A 16445-nucleotide genomic window follows, 5' to 3' on the forward strand; every position below is an offset into this window, starting at 1 on the left:
GAAATTTCCTTCGATTTAATATATTAATTCGTGTCAGGGAGGTTCTAGATGAGGGAGATAAGCGAGTTTGAAGATTGGGAATTCTTGCTGAAAGTGAAGGAAAGAGGCTTACGGGTTTGATGGAGAAGAAGGGGAAAAGTCCAGATTCTTGGCTAAGGTAAGGGGGGACTCTTCCGATTAACATCTATTATCGGGTTATGGATAATAGGACTGATATAGATATATTATTTCGTATCGATTAAGTCATATGATAGAGTTAGGGATTTGAGTCAATTTGGATGATGATTGATCATTTGGCTAGAATCCATGATGTTTGTGTTGTTGTGGTTCAAATTGATAAAGTACGTGTAAATGCTTGTTTGTGATGTTTGATTGTGTTTGAATGTGTTGTTGAGGCATGAAATGACATGGAATAATTGTGAATTGATTCTGTTTTTTGTGTATGGTCGAAATGATTCGATTTGGATTGTGTTGGATGGAAATAAGTTGCTGTCAAAAGTGCTTTTTTTGCTGTTACAGGTGATGTAACCAGTTACGGCCGGGCTTGTAACCGGTTACGGCTGTGAAAAATGGGGTTTTTGGGCTGGTTACGAGTTCGTAACAGGTTACGGTGTTGTTCGTAACCGGTTACGACTGAAACTGTATTTTGAAAATTTGTTCTTCGTAACCCGTTACGCTTTTTCTGTAACCCGTTACGGCTGAAGGTTTTTAAAAAAATGAATCATTTTAGAAAACTCATAACTTTTGAACCGTTGGCCCGTTTTGTGTGCCGTTTCGAGCAGGATGAAGCTTATGAGGTATTCTTTATGTTAGGATGATGAAATGATTAGTAGCCTGAGATTATTTCACGACTTTGCTTGTTTTGATGAATGTTGTGTTGTGGACATATATGATGAGATGTAACGACACAAGCTATGTTTAAGACATTATTATGTGATGATTTGTTTGTTGGTATGGTGAAGCTTATGAGATAGTTTCGTGATGATGTGAATATCTTGTCTGTTGGATGGATGATGTATTATTGACATATATGATGAAATGTGACAATATAAGATGTCGTTTGAAAAACATTATGATGTGATGATTTGTTGAGAATTGTATGATGATGATTGCTTTCTTTGGAATGATGTGGATACATGTATGTTCTTTCTTATTAATGATGATGATTGATGTGGACACATGTATGTTCTTTAATGATGATGATGATGATGATTGATTGTATTTGAATGATGCTAATGTATATAAACATACTTTGATGATGATGATGATGATGATGATGTTGATGATGATGATGATGATGATGATGATGAAATGAGTATTTGATGATGTTACTCATTAGACTTGACGATGGTATAAGTATGTTCATGTTTGTTTGCATTCATTCATGTTCATTGATGATATTGTATCCATAAGGGTGTGTTGGATCAGTGAAGGGCATGATTCCCATTGTGTGGAATCTGTGCTGGCAGGGCCGTGTCTTGATGATGTTGGATCGATCATGGGTTATTCCCATTTGATGATGTTGGTACCACATGCATAGTGTCAGTTGTATTCATATGCATGACTTTTATAACATGATTGGATGTACTCCAGTGTTATAAATATTGATGATGTGTTGGTTGATTGTTTTGTGATGATGAAACTTGTCTGAATGTCTGTTTATGAAACAATTGGGTGAATGATGTAACTATGATGTGTTATTATTTATGATTCAATAACATTTGTTAATTTGAATGAGACTCACCCTTACTGTTGACATTTTCAGATTGGCGAGTAGCGTCTTTTGGCTTTGGTGAGGATAGCTCATAGGCCAGTTTGTTTAAGTATAGCGTCGGTGTCATGCTCTGATATTGTAACACTGGGGAACGCTAGTTTAGAGTTTATGGTGATACTCTATTTTGTTGTTATTGCAGTAATTTTGTGAGATATTGCATAGATGATTTTATACTTATCCGTTGGTTAATGTTCCGCTGTGTAGAAACATGATTTTGTTAAATTGATGATTCGTTCCTAAGTGAAGCATGACAGTTGATTTATGATAAATTGTTTAAATTGAATTGTGGCACCCTTGTTTTCATGTTTTACTCTGAATTATTTTATTAATTTCCGCCGGGTTTAGAAGGGTGTTACAATAGTGGTATCAGAGCAGGTCGGTTCGTCCGGCCAATTGTCGAGTCAGTTGAGTTACACGACAGTTGAATACTGTCGGCATACTATCCCTTAGTACGCGACATGTGAGTGAAATCATTGTCGGTGCTTGGTTGTTCGTTGCGGAAGTTGGTTTGAAACAAGTGGGGGAGAAGCTTGACTTCTAGATTATATTTCGGTTGTAAGATGATTGATTCAGTAGGCTGTTATTGGCAACAGTGCAAGCGTTGTTGGAGTTGTTGTTTCCCGAATCGAAGGTGACTTGGAATTAAGACTTGACTGGTAATTTAGTTGGAGCATCTTGAAGGAGAATGATTAGATGTAATTGATGATTATTTGTAGGAGAGGAAAATTAGGAAGTTGCAATGTATCAGCTCTGCTGAGGGGATGCGAAGTTGTCAGTTGAGTAGCCTTGCGTCTCAGAAGGAGTTCAGCTGCAAGTTGCAAAGAGGTTTGCGGTCGTAAGGTTTCAGAAATCGCACTTCGGCGATGGGATGTGTTGCTCAAGTTATAAGAATGTTTGGAAGTGAAGAGATATGATAAGGTGCTGTTTGGAATGTGATCGGGTTGAAGAGAATTAGTTTTGGAGTGAGATTTTCGTAAGCAAAACGCAAGAAAATTGCTGAATAGCTCCAGAACTTCGAAAATTCATAACTGGAGTTCTGGACATCCGATTTGAGCTCCGTTTGAAGCGTCGGAAAGCTAACGAGATGAAATTTGTTATACAAATGGTTGCAGCAGCTGTAACATATTTAATTATGACAGGATGATGTTGGAAAGAAGTGAAGTTACGGTTACTCTTGTTCTTAGAACTAGACTTATTGGTACTGCACGAGATGTCAGTGTCAGCGTTGGACGGATTGAAGGAATAATTAGAAGGTTTGTTGAGAAGTAATTTTAAGAATTGAATATTCCATTTGAAGAGTTTTGGGAATACCGTATAGAGCGTCGCTGCATGATGTCGATGCTGCATTTTCGGATAACGATTGGAGAATTCATATCTTGAGTTCCGAGTGTCGGATTAATGTGTCGTTTGAGCCTACGAATAGGTGAAGTTATGTTCTACCTTATGAGAGAGTTATAAATACAGTAGAGGTGATCCTACGAGGAGATATTCTGAATTCGGTTAAGGAAGCATGGAACTTGTTGAATAGGAATACCTACTACCGCGATTGTTTGAAACAAAATTGAGTGGAACATGTTGTTGATGAATATGCTGATGAGATGTTCGATAATAAAGATGATTTGAATGCCGATGGATTTTAGTGAAGAGTGAATTAGTAGGAAGGGTGAAATAAACTTTGGGAACAGTTGAAGTCGTAATTGTGATGCCAAAGTAACGACGGGTATAAAAGAAGAATTGTAGAGAATTTCTAACACCTATTGATGTGAGGAAGACTTGTTGAGATTCCGAGTGGAATGATATTGGGATGTGAAAGACGTCACAGGATTGGAAGTAAAGCCACGAGTTATGAATGTTATCGCGGTCTTTTGCTAAGATGAGGATTTTGATTTGGAACGAGATGAATAGTAATGTACGAGTATATTAGTGATTGTGAAGTTGGAAGTACTTAACAAGTGTGTGATGCTAAGTGGCTATGAAGCGGATTGTGTGAAATGTTTGGACGGTTGTGTCTCACCGACAAGATCCAATAAGAGGGAAGTGTGCGAGTTGTAAAGACTCAAAGTGGATTATTGAACTATGACGATGTTAATGAGTTGAGTGCAAACTCGGAAAGGACACTATTATGTAGTAACGACAGTTTATGCTTAAACATGGTTGTCGGCTATCTATTGACAAATTGAGGACTTGATCACCCTTAATCTCTTGTTGGTAGTAGACGGAATCATATAGATGGGATGAACTTGTTTTGTTACCTTAATGGTTTGGGATGTGAAGAATACTAAGCCGTGAGAATAATCACTCACCATGTTGTGTGAACTTATGAAGAAGTGAAAACGAAAGAGTGCAATATATTGGATGATGACTTAAGACGGGTAATCAGAGTCGCGCAGCGAAAGTGCGATGTGGAGTAGTGTTATGAGTACTACTTGTGGGAAGTGAGGAATTGATATGTCAAGAGCTTACATAGAGAATGTGTATTGATCTATATATTGGATTTAGAACCCAGTGGATGTAAGGATGATGTGTCGAAGAATTATAACTCTTTTGAATAATTGCCGAGATGATGAATATGTTATTATGGTTGTACGTAGTTAACGAGTATGCATTCGGCGAAATTAAAACGAAGAGTTGATACTATATGACGTTGTAATAATTTTGTGTTGTTATTAAGGTGACATTGTAGATTCCAGATATAATGAGGAATTATACTCTATGGAGGACGAAGTTGATTTAATTCCTAGAAAAGAGCGAGACTCAGTCTGAGCTATTTTGTAAGCAACGGTATATTAATGCTAATGAGTGTGATTACAATTACTTGGGTGTACTCGTTCCGATGGTTGGAATGTTTTAATAGATGTAGTAACTCAGGAATTTGTTTTTGAGTGCGAGTAAGTATTGCTAAGTGGTAGATTAGTACCATGAATGGTAAAGAATGATTCTCGAACGAATGAGTAAAGAGAGTCGGAATCGGGTAAAGCTCGGAAATCTAATTGGTGTAGATGATTGTAATGAGTAATCATAATAGTGCAGCAAAAGTGGAATGTAACGTGTTGTATAATTGATGGTGTGACTTAAGAGGAGTCAGATAATTGGAATTCAATGGTATAGGAATATGAGTACTGAGTTTCTTGAAGGAAGCAGTTGGTGAAAAGTGTAAGTATTATTTTATCTTTCAGATGGAAAGTATATTTAAGATCGATACATTTGGTAGATGGAATGCATTACCGCAGTGTTGATCAATGTGATCATACCATGGTTGCGTAATTATATTATTCAGTTATTAGGCGTATTGTATGGGTCGTATCTCAATTGTTCTATTGTTGTTAACCTTTTGAAGATATAGCAAGTGGTACGCCTTTGGGTGGTCAAATGCAACATAAGAGCTGAGATTGAATGCGTGAGATGTGCTTCCTGTTGGTTATGTCAGATGGATTTTTGAGGATCGACTGATGGAAATGTTACATGGGAACAGGAGAGTCAGATGAAGGACTCTATCCGGAACTTTTCACTTGAGATATGTTTTCGAGGACGAAAACTCTTTTAGTGGGGGAGTTGTAACATCCCAAAATTTCTTATTTAATTAATTTAATTAAGTTTTAAATTAATTAATTTGAATTAGCATTTTATTGGAATTATGTTGGGAGAAATAATAAAATGTAGTGTTGGGTCATTGGTGGAGTTAGTAATGTGGGGGTGTTAGTGTGAAGGAGCCCATTACTAAATTATGTTATGTTTTCATAAAACAAGAAAATGAGAGGAAATTGAGAAATAGAGGAGGTAAACCTAAGAGGGAGAGAAGAATAATTCATGGGCAAAAGCTATTTTCGCAACCCTTTGGCAGCCTTCACAAAATGGGTCATAACTTCCTGCTCGTAACTCCAAATCAGGTAATTCTCGAAGATTCGGATTCTAAACGAAATTTCCTTCGATTTGATATATTAATTCGTGTCAGGGAGGTTCTCGATGAGGGAGATAAGAGAGTTTGAAGATTGGGAATTATTGCTGAAAGTGAAGGAAAGAGGCTTACGGGTTTGATGGAGAAGAAGGGGAAAAGTCCAGATTCTTGGCTAAGGTAAGGGGGGACTCTTCCGATTAACATCTATTATCGGGTTATGGATAATAGGACTGATATAGATATATTATTTCGTATCGATTGAGTCATATGATAGAGTTAGGGATTTGAGTCAATTTGGATGATGATTGATCATTTGGCTAGAATCCATGATGTTTGTGTTGTTGTGGTTCAAATTAATAAAGTACGTATAAATGCTTATTTGTGATGTTTGATTGTGTTTGAATGTGTTGTTGAGGCATGAAATGACATGGAATAATTGTGAATTGATTCTGTTTTTTGTGTATGGTCGAAATGATTCGATTTGGGTTGTGTTGGATGGAAATAAGTTGCTATCAAAAGTGCTTTTTTTGCTGTTACAGGTGATGTAACCGGTTACGGTCGGGCTTATAACCGGTTACGGCTGTGAAAAATGGGGTTTTTGGGCTGGTTACGAGTTCGTAACCGATTACGGCTGAAACTGTTTTTTGAAAATTTGTTCTTCGTTCTGTAACCCGTTACGGCTGAAGGTTTTTAAAAAAATGAATCATTTTAGAAAACTCATAACTTTTGAACGGTTGGCCCGTTTTGTGTTCCGTTTCGAGCAGGATGAAGCTTATGAGGTATTCTTTATGTTAGGATGATGAAATGATTAGTAGCCTGAGATTATTTCATGATTTTGCTTGTTTTGATGAATGTTATGTTGTGGACATATATGATGAGATGTAACGACACAAGCTATGTTTAGACATTATTATGTGATGATTTGTTTGTTGGTATGGTGAAGCTTATGAGATAGTTTCATGATGATGTGAATATCTTGTCTGTTGGATGGATGATGTATTATTGACATATATGATGAAATGTGACAATATAAGATGTCGTTTGAAAAACATTATGATGTGATGATTTGTTGAGAATTGTATGATGATGATTGCTTTGTTTGGAATGATGTGGATACATGTATGTTCTTTCTTATTAATGATGATGATTGATGTGGACACATGTATGTTCTTTAATGATGATGATGATGATTGATTGTATTTGAATTATGCTAATGTATATAAACATACTTTGATGATGATGATGATGTTGATGATGATGATGATGAAATGAGTATTTGATGATGTTACTCATTAGACTTGACGATGGTATAAGTATGTTCATGTATGTTTTCATTCATTCATGTTCATTGATGATATTGTATCCATAAGGGTGTGTTGGATCAGTGAAGGGCATGATTCCCATTGTGTGGAATTTGTGCTGGCAGGGCCGTATCTTGATGATGTTGGATCGGTCATGGGTTATTCCCATTTGATGATGTTGGTACCACATGCATAGTGTCAGTTGCATTCATATGCATGACTTTTATAACATGATTGGATGTACTCCAGTGTTATAAATATTGATGATGTGTTGGTTGATTGTTTTGTGATGATGAAACTTGTCTGAATGTCTGTTTATGAAACAATTGGGTGAATGATGTAACTATGATGTGTTATTATTTATGATTCAATAACATTTGTTAATTTGAATGAGACTCACCCTTACTGTTGACATTTTCAGATTGGCGAGTAGCGGCTTTTGGCTTTGGTGAGGATAGCTTATAGGCCAGTTTGTTTAAGTATAGCGTCGGTGTCATGCTCTGATATTGTAACACTGGGGGACGCTAGTTTAGAGTTTATGGTGATACTCTATTTTGTTGTTATTGCAGTAATTTTGTGAGATATTGCATAGATGATGTTATGCTTATCCGTTGGTTAATGTTCCGCTGTGTAGAAACATGATTTTGTTAAATTGATGATTCGTTCCTAAGTGAAGCATGACAATTGATTTATGATAAATTGTTTAAATTGAATTGTGGCACCCTTGTTTTCATGTTTTACTCTGAATTATTTTAGTAATTTTCGCGGGGTTTAGAAGGGTGTTACACTTACGCCTTCCCTTTTCATAACTTACCCCTGGGCCCGTTTCTTTTTAAAAAGGTCTTTTTCTGTTCTTTTTACCTTTCTTGAAATTGGACAGAATAAAAGTCGGTGGCGACTCTTGCTCACCGCAACATTGTTTGCAAAATAAAAAGTCAGTTCTCCCACCGTATTACACTCTACCTAGGGAGACTATATTTTTCTGCCTTGTACAAAGCCCAAGGTTGTGGCTGACTGCTGAGGAAATAGAGTTTGGAGACTATGGATGACTCTATTTATGCCTTGTACAAAGCCCAAGGTTGTGGATAACTTAGTGGGAAAGACTCATTGTGGATACTCTATTATCTACCTTGTACAAAGCCCAAGGTTGCGGCTGACTCTTAATGGGGAAAGATCTACCAGTGTGGGATCTTTTGACTCAAAGGGGAATATCTGCCTTGTACAAAGCCCAAGGTTGAGGCTAAATTTACTAAGGGTTACTCTGCTATTCAGAGATTGAAGGTTGACCCTTCTGGGGACTATGCTCTTATTAAGAAAGGATTGATGAATGAAAGCCCAGAGTTGAAGGTTGGCCTTACTGGGAAATTGTTATGTTCACTGAGACTGACCCAGGGTTGACTCTACCAGGGAGTTTTGAAGGTTTGAATGAAAGTTGTTTTTTGGAAGCTAACCCTTTCCAGGAAATTTGGATTTGAAGGATTGATTTTGGAGGCTGACCCTTTCCAGGGGTTTTTGTAAAATGGATGAGTGTTTTTGGAGGCTGACCCTTTCCAGGGGTTTTTATGAAAATGAAGTAATTGATTTAGACTTCTTGTTTAAAGCCCAAGATTAAGGCTGACTTTGACTGGGGATATTTCAGATATGGAATCTAGACTCTACTAAGGAGAAGACTCGTTGGAGATTGAAGATATGGGTGACAGAGACTTTCCATGTCTCTCATTCCAAAAGGTGAACTCAATACTGAGATTGAGACATTCTTAGCTTAATTGAAATCTGGTTTGAAGAATAGAAGAATCTCACCAGGGTAGGCTAAAAGGTGACTAAAGACCTGTTCCTATGTTTATAAGAAACCTGATGGGTCCTTGTATACAAGCTCAAGAGAAAGCTGTGAGTATGCTTTTAAGAAGCCTGCGGGTCCTTGTATTGTAAGCCCAAGAGGAGGCTAATCGAGGGTCATCGAGGGTCCTTGTTATAGCACAAGAGAAAGTTGTGTTGGTTTTGAACTTATTTGGCTCTAAGAAAATGGGTAAGAGGTTTCACCGGGAATAATTCCTCTTGGGTGGATGTGCCCTATTTTTGTTCTAAGGCTTTTTTCAAGATGTTTCACCGGTAATAATTCATCTTGAGGTTTAACTAAGAAATTCTAATTAGGAAAGAGCCTTCACCGGGAAGACATTCTCAATCCTAGGCCATAGTCTTATAATATATATATATATATATATATATATATATATATATATATATATATATATATATATACAGGTTATTTATCCTAAGGTATATATATATATATATATACAGTTTATATTTGACAGTAATGAAAGCTGGTAAATTGAAAGTTGTAAAGCCTAACCTGGATGAAGAGGAGGCCTTTGAAAGATGTATGTACAAAGGGGTTGGGTCTTAGACTCAAGGAGAGGCCCATGGGCAATTGATTTGAAGTTGTTGTTGTTTTGAAAACAGATTGAAAGTTTGATTGAAAAAAGTTGAATGTTTATTGAAAACAGTTGAATGTTTATTGAAAACAGAAGAAGTGAGGATGGACACTAGGTCACATAGGTATATGAAGAGTTTCACCGGGAATAATGCCCTTCAATACCGAGAAGAAAGTTTTGAAAACAGATGAGAAGTTTTCTATTTAAAGATGAGTTTGAAAATAAACTATGAAAAGAAAAAGGTGTTGGGTCCTACACTCTATTAGAGGCCCATTGAAATTGATTTACTGTTTATGAAAAACAGTTGAATGATGATTTGAAATATGTAAGGTTTTGTTGAATGAAAACCTTAATCGTCTGTTGGATCGAGGTTTGAAAATAGTTTGAAAATTGAAAAAAAGTCAACTTAATTAGGGTCATAACAAAGTATACACCTAATTAAGACCTAAATGATTAGGGTTTGATCACAAAATATTTACAAAATGATTAGGTTTTGAAAATTTAATGAAAACATGTATTAAAAGTATTTTAAAAATACTTAAAAACACACCATTTTAAACCTAATGAAAATATATCAAATAAATAATATTTTTGTGATTTTTTTTTATTATTCATTAAATAGATATATTAAATGACAAGTGTGTAAAAAATCAAGAGAAAATGATTTAATTTGGTAGGTGAATTAATTGGTTAAAGTTGTGAAGAAAAATGAAATGAACAAGTGTTAAAAAAATGGTTTTGGCCTCCCCATGGTTCGAACCCACGCCCTTATGACCAACACACAAAACCTGGCCAACTGAGCTACGCGCTCAGTTTGTTTAACACACGCAACGAATTGATTATATTTTAAAAAGACCCAGGAAATTCAAATTTCGCGCGCCACCATCTTCATCTTCAACTTTGAGCTCAGAATTTTTGAATTTCTAACTCTCTCGTTTCTCAACCAAATCCAAAGATGTAAACATGGATTTTGCTCGTTTTTGGACGAGGATCATGATGGTGTTCTTTAATTTCATTTATTTTTAGTGTAACTTAAAATTCACACGTATGAACACTAAGAACCCTAAAACTGAAAATTAACATGAAATACTCTACATGTATGATATGATGCAATTGACTGAGGGTTAATGATCCTCTCAGGTGCATAAACTTGTTGGTAACTTCATTTTTAATTTATCATCCGTGAATTATAGAGTTTGAAGTTCATGAAACTTACCTCAAAAATGAAGATCGGGCTCTGATCAAAGTGTGTTACAGAGTTGCTGCAGTGATCCAAATAGCTTCAATGATTCCCCAGGAAGGTGTTGAGATGCTTAGCTTGGGTTAGAACTTCCCAGAACCTCTTGCTCGACCTCAACTGATGTAGCTCTAAGTGAGAGGTGAAGATGATGATCCTCCACGTACAGAAGTGTTCTAGGTGTTTGGATCACTTCTAAATAACCCCTTTGATGTGTTTGAATACTTACTTTCAAAGGAAGAGCTCTGGTTTGAAGAATCTGAGTCTTCTTGCCAAAGAACCTTTGAAAAACCTAAGTATGAGGCAGAGAAGGAGAAAGCAAGATTTTATGTTGCTTTGGTGTGTTGAATACTGAGGTATGCTCTTCTATTTATAGGCAAAAGGTTCAGAGCAATTAGGGAGACTGAGCTTGCTTAGTGAGGTTAACTTGGTTTCTTGGTTATGAAGGAATTTCAAAAATATCCAAAATGCTATGATGACAATTTTGATTCCACTTGATCAAATCCCTAGCCATCGGTCTTGTATGATCTTAGGGGACAATTCTGTTGCAGAAGTGAGCTCTAATTGGCTTAGGAGAAGATTCTTTGGTGATTCATCAAGATTCCAAATTTGTAATGATTACTTAATCACATGGCATTGAATTTTTGCAACTTAGCCAAAAATGATGAAATAGTGCATTTGATTCCTTCAAATCTCTTATGATATCTCATGGATGAGGATGCATCAATTGGTAGAGGCATTGACATAAAATTTGCAAAATTAAAATTTGGACATGACCTATAATTTCACTTCAAATGCCCCACTTTGATCAATCATATCTCCTAGCTCATGATGAATTTGAAGATGGTTGAACACAATTTGGAAAGCCCTTGGCATGTACTTCAATCCATATGTTTGGAGTTTCTTCAAAATCCTTAAGGAAGTTAGTGAAAATGACCCATAAAGTTTGAAGAAAACTAGGGTTTCTTTGCTAGTTTCATGAATGCAGAAACTTTGAAGCTCCATATCTCTTCAATGGTTGATTTTTTGCCAAAATATTATATGTGACAAAGTTGCTTATTGGATCAAAATCTACAACTTTGATGTCGGTAGTTTTTTGAGTTGTGTAGGTGAAATTTTGAGATATTCCTTTCCAAAGTTTGGAAAAAAAACCTTGAAAAACACTTAGAAAAAATTCTAAGTGTGAAAAGTCAAACTTTGACTTTTTTATTCTTGATCAATTTTCTTGATTTTTCTTGGTCAAATGACTTCAATAATCATATATGGATGATTTTGATCCTTAAAAGTCATGGTTTGATCCAAAACCCTAAAAGTCAAAGGTGATCTTGTACAGTTGACTTTTTCCAGATGAAGTGAAATCTTGGGCTTTTGTGATGAATCAAACTCTCTTCCTCAAATGAGTGATATGAATGGAACATATTGAAGTAATAGAGGTTATTGAGCCATGTTTTGAGTTGTGGAGCCATGTCCTGATTAAAAGTCAATTGTCCAGGTGAATTAGGTCAAAAACCCTAATTTGTAGGCCAGATGAAATCGATGACTGTGGATCTTGAATTGAAGTACAATTCCCATTGGATATTGACATAGGAATTATTTGAAGATGATTAAACACTTTGAGTGATCCCCTGGAGCTTTTTAGGGTTTCCCAAATGTGGGTCCTGATTTTAGTCCTTGATAGGCTCAAAACCCTAGTTTGGTGACCTGAGAAAACCTGGGTCTTGATGACTGGTGTCTAATCAACATAGGTGGATGAATGAATCATTTTGAGTCCTATGATTTTATTAGAGGTCATTTTCTTATTGATTGATCCTTTGCCTGAGCTTCTTTGTTCTTGAACACCCTCGACTGGGTACTAGGTAAACAAGTGACTGCTCTGGATATTTGTCTTGAGTTGATGAAATGTCTGGAGATGTGACATCTCAGGGGGGTCAAAATTAGGGTATGACACTAAGCATTCTAATTTCCTCGTTTAAACCGCAACTTACACTGTAATATGTACACAGACAAATGGCTTCATCTCGACTACAATAATGTTGCCTGATTCGGTCTAGACACATTTTGGTGCATGATTTCGTCCAATGTCATTGCACGGTCTCTCTATGTTTAATGATGTGTTGAGAAAAAAGAAATAATTGAAAAACTTAAGTGTCAAGTGAAAGTAAATTCACTAAAATCAATTCTATATATATATATATATATATATATATATATATATATATATATATATTCATATTTGAGTCAATTAAAGGCAAAATGAAAAGCATTAATATCATTTAAAGATAAATTCAGTAAACTCTTTGATACAAAATGGTCCATCCAAGTTATCAATCATAAAATCAAAATCGCATACACCATCAATATCAATATTAAAAAAAAATGTTTCAATTTCTAAAATCATAACAGACCCAAATCATACATTTTTAGATAAATAACTCTTTTCTATAGAAATCAATATTTGACCCTTTTCTCACATAAATCACCACTTAAATTTACCTCATAATAGAAAGAAGGAAAAGAAACTTGGCATTTGCAAAACAAACCCATAGCATTTCACTGGAATGGAAAACTAACCTAACCTAGCGCTATTAATCCTTAATTGTTTCCTGTAAGATATATCTCAGTTCACTAATTTGCAAATTGATCATAAACAATAACACAAACAGTTGAACAAAATCGGATCCAAAAAGGATTATAAAAATCAATCGGTTATATTTTCCCCCATTAAACAATAAGATCTAATAATCTTATAATAAGTAGTGAAAAATTACCGAATGAAATAATGGAGAGAACAATTAGAGAGACCTGTCACACTTTGGTCCAAGTCTCACATCAACAACAAAGCTTATAGGTTTGTCAAACTTTGCTGAACCCATATCACCATCATCATACCCAGGCAACTTATTTCCAAAAAACCTCTTGAAAACACTATCTGCAGCAGAAAAAAACAATTAAAAAATATAAATAACCAAAAACCCTAAAAAATCAAAACTTTATTTCAGTGTTTAAGTGTTTTTCGTTGTGCCCTGACTGAAAGAGAAGAAGAAGAAGAACATAAAGGTGAAATATTATTTCAGTGTTTTCATGGAAGAAGATGAACAGCAAAAAGCAACTAACTGTCATGAAGTTGCATTTGATGAGGAAATATGAAAAACGACAACAAACTAACTAAAACTTTCAAGCTTTAGTAACAAAAAGTAACGAGTCGGAGGAAGATACCTGAAGCTGATGCAGAAGGAACTTGAAGAAGGTGATAAAAGCAGCCCGACTGTGCTAGGGTTTCGGGAGAAAAAAAAAGAATAGAGCATCCAGTGAAAAGAGAGAAAAATGAGTTATGTTGGACGGAAAAAGTATATTTTAATTCTGACCAATGAGAATTGAACACTTGGAGCATCCATTAAGAAAAGAATAAAATGAAGGGTTATTTTGTTAGTTACCAAAATGTCTAATTAGTAGTGTAATTTATTTTTGAGAGAAGTGTATTTTAGGGAGTTTGGTCAATCTAATAGTAATGGGTAGATAGTAGATATGTTTGGTTCACGAGGGGAGGGGAGATATTTTATTAATAATTTACATTTTTATCCTTGTGATTTTATATAAGTGATATGATATTCAAAAGTGAAAATTTCATAAATAATGTTTTGGAAATAATATTTGTAATATTGAGTAACTAAAAATTTATAACTTATCACATAACGTTAAAAAAATTGAATACAGTTGATACATATTATAACTCTCGACACAAAATAATCTATGTGTTGATAATAACTTTTGAATACATAAAATATCGTATTATTAACTGTTTATATATATATATATATATATATATATATATATATATATATATATATATATAATAAAACATAATAAATGAATGATTTAAAATTTTATATAAAAAATATATTTAATAGAATACATAACAAAATTAAAAAATTAATATAAATAAACATAAAAATAAAAATTACAATAAAAAAATTATACTGGTATAATTTTTATTAAATAAAAATAATAATTTGAAGGTAAAGAATAATTATAACAAATTGATAGAAGTAATAAAGAAAAATCACAAAAAAAAAGCAGGAACATAAAAGAAAATAATAATTTCAAAATAATAAAATTGAGAATATTTTAGTAAATATATTAATTTATTAAATATCAGCCGTTATATTTCCTCTTCTCCCCTCCGAATTCCCCCGATTCAGAGACGCAAAAAGTGTGATTTGTAGGAATTTTGTTCCCCTCCTAAAATTGAACCAAACACATTTTATTATAAATATTTCATTTCCTCTCTTTACCTCGAACCTAACACACCCTTAATAAATTATTGATTCATTGATTAGTGCACTTTAACAATTTCTTTAAATAAATATATAAATAAAGGAAAATTTATTTAAATAAAAATGAGACGTTTTGATTTAATTTATTTTAAAATTTAAATTTTAGAAAAATGCCATAAAATAGTATAATATTAAAGAGAAAAAAATTTTCAAAATACTTTTCACATGTACATATTCAAGCTGCCAAACCAAAGCTCTTTTAGGATTAGTTTAAATAAAATGTTTTTAATAATATTTTTTCTTTAAATAAGATTCGGTGACAGCTCTATAATATACATTGTATGATTGAGCTCTTGTTGGCTGTTGCGACATTTATGATACATTGTATCACATGATGGATTAAAAAAATAAAAAAATAAAAATACTTTTTTGTTTGACCAAAAAATAAGTAATTAACTACCTTTATGTAGAATTTATAAATATAAATAACATTAAAAATACTTTAATCTGTAGAAGTATAAATAAGGTAATTTAAGTCATTTTTATTGGTTATTCTTTTATTTAAAATTATTATACACAACGAGTGTATATTTTATTATGCAGGAGTTAGTGGACGACATATTTGAATTGGGGAGAATATTATGAAAACGAGTTTTACAGGCAAAGTTGCCTCACCGTGTATTTTATTGGTCTATAATATTTGTTACTCCTATATCATATAGTAATCATCACAATGACATATAATATATATATATATATATATATATATATATATATATATATATATATATATATATATATATATATATATATATATATATATATATATATATATATATATATATATATATATATATATATATATATATATATATATATATATATATATATATATATATATGCGAAAAATTATAAAACCTAGCCAAAAAATTTATATACCACAAATTCACATTGTATATAATATATGAATAGTCATCAATCAAAATAAAAGAGATTCGTTATTTTGTCAACAAAAGTATAGTTTAAAATAAAATAGATGAAACATAATTTTACCGGAGCATACTCATTAATTTGTTTCCTACGACCTGGATCACGCACAATCTCATTTAGGTTAAACTCCTTAACCACATTGGGCGGTAGCTTTAATTTGACTTCCGATTGCACAATATTCACATTCTCAATACTTGTTCTATCAACCAAAAATCTCTTATCTATTATCTCTTAAATTAAATGATCTTAAGTTAATACTCAACTAACAATTACATAGTTTATACATTCAAAGTGGAACCAATTATAAAAAGTATTGTAATAATATATGGAGACTAATTTCGTGAATCAGACAAAATAGAGAGACAAAAACTATAATTTAGTCTAATAAAAATTAAACATTTTTGGCATAGTTCAACAAATAAATAAAGAGAATATCTTAATCTACCCCCTGATACTCTTAGGCACAGCACAATTCCATTTATGTTCACTGTTTTCGAAGATACACATCAAGAAACACATTTTTTGGCTAATATTTTTTC

This window comes from Vicia villosa, linkage group LG3 (assembly GCF_029867415.1).
Source record: "Vicia villosa cultivar HV-30 ecotype Madison, WI linkage group LG3, Vvil1.0, whole genome shotgun sequence".
Taxonomy (NCBI): domain Eukaryota; kingdom Viridiplantae; phylum Streptophyta; class Magnoliopsida; order Fabales; family Fabaceae; genus Vicia; species Vicia villosa.